This window comes from Limulus polyphemus, unplaced genomic scaffold (assembly GCF_000517525.1).
Source record: "Limulus polyphemus unplaced genomic scaffold, Limulus_polyphemus-2.1.2 Scaffold1121, whole genome shotgun sequence".
In the NCBI taxonomy this organism is placed as follows: domain Eukaryota; kingdom Metazoa; phylum Arthropoda; class Merostomata; order Xiphosura; family Limulidae; genus Limulus; species Limulus polyphemus.
The window spans coordinates 163250-165201 of record NW_013666731.1 but is presented as its reverse complement, the minus strand read 5'-3'; positions in this window follow the sequence as shown (position 1 = coordinate 165201).

The following is a 1952-nucleotide window of genomic DNA, read 5'->3' as shown; positions in this document are numbered from 1 at the left end:
ACCTGAGTTTAATTTATCCTATTTTTGTCTATTAACATTCTACTACATTGTGTACCTGTGCTGTTATGTAGAGATGATGCAAATGCCATCCCTACTATCTTGTTTGCATTGTTTTTACGAAGGATTGTTATTAGCCATCCCTACATTTACTTCCTTTTTTGAAAAGTTTTTTTCTTTACTTGTGGCCCCCCAGTGGCACAGCGGTATGTCTGCGGACTTACAACGCTAGAAACCGGGTTTCGATACCCGTGGTGGGCAGAGCACGGATAGCCCATTGTGTAGCTTCAAACAAAATTAAATTGAACTTTACTTGTGCACTATAAAACGAACGGGCAAGTTTCATTATTCGGCCAGACAACATTTTTATTTGATTAATTTTTTGAATGATTGAAATATCCTATTGAATTTTTTTTTTTAAGTTTTACAATACACATTACGAATTATTAAGATTTACTTGGTGTGGATCATTTTCACTCTATTGAGTTAAATATAATAAATATTACTTGTAATAAATAAATACATTAATAAGTATATATAGATAAACATTAAACATGCAATATTTTAAGTACGCATTAATATTAATTACTATACAATGATTTATATTTTAAATTCATATATACTTTATAAATAAATGTTCAGGTTCATCAATTATCCTTTTTCCCAGTGCTGATTTAATACATATATTTTTACCATTAAGTAATGATCTCACTATAAGCTTGAGAATTTACCCAATCTTAAGTCCCCTGGTGGGGGAGCGGTAAAATCTGCGGTTCAATTCTCCGCGATGTATATAACAGATAAAGTAATGTGGCTTTGTTCAGAAAAACAAACAAACACACCAACTGCTAAAATAGAAAAAGAAATATCCAGAAAAGTTACTTGTATCAAACACCAAAACTTAATAATATTTCAGGAGATTTCAAATATTTCTTATTTAACAGATTTAACACTTATAGCACGGTTACAAAAATATTATAAGGTGTACCTTGTCACCATCGTAGTATCATAATACAAAATCACATTTTAAAAATGTAAATATATTACCATTACTTAAGCTATATATCTATAAGCATTAAATAGCTTTAGCAAAGATTATGGAATTGCCAAAAAATAAAATCAACATATGAAACATGAGCTGAAGATGAAATAGATTTCATATTTCACTATATCATATTTTTAGTGTAATTATACACAAATAATATGCTTTTCTCACCTTTAGTTTGGTAACAAGTGTAATTCGAACATTTGTTACGATAGAATCGATTTGGAGTTCTCCTCCAGTACTTTTAAAACCTTGCAGACAAACTTTGAATCTTCCATGTGCATAAGCATCAACAGTTGAGGTGATATTGATCAGTGGCGGCTGTCTTTGTTTTTAACTGGCTTGCCGCTAGGGTGATTTTACCAATAATTTTCAACTCCTGTAGAGAGCAATTCTATAGACGAAGGTTATTACTTAGTTGGAACTGTGGTCATAAATCTCTAACACAGTAGGATTAGAAAGAATCTTGGAATTTATTAAGACCGTTTTTGTACGACGTAATAAACTTTTCACTGTCCCTGTGGCGTTATGAGGTTAAATATGTATATTAATTACTTAACTTTTGGTGTGACTGTGGTGTTCATCAGAGATCTGTATTGTTCTATTTCTAAAGCAGAAGCAATGTACATATCATCAATTTTTCAAATCTATTTTACTCCAATACAAATACTTAACTTTTGGTGTGACTGTGGTGTTCATCAGAGGTCTGTATTGTTCTATTTCTAAAGCAGAAGCAATGTACATATCATCAATTTTTCAAATCTATTTTACTCCAATACAAATACTTAACTTTTGGTGTGACTGTGGTGTTCATCAGAGGTCTGTATTGTTCTATTTCTAAAGCAGAAGCAATGTACATATCATCAATTTTTCAAATCTATTTTACTCCAATACAAATACTTGGTCATTT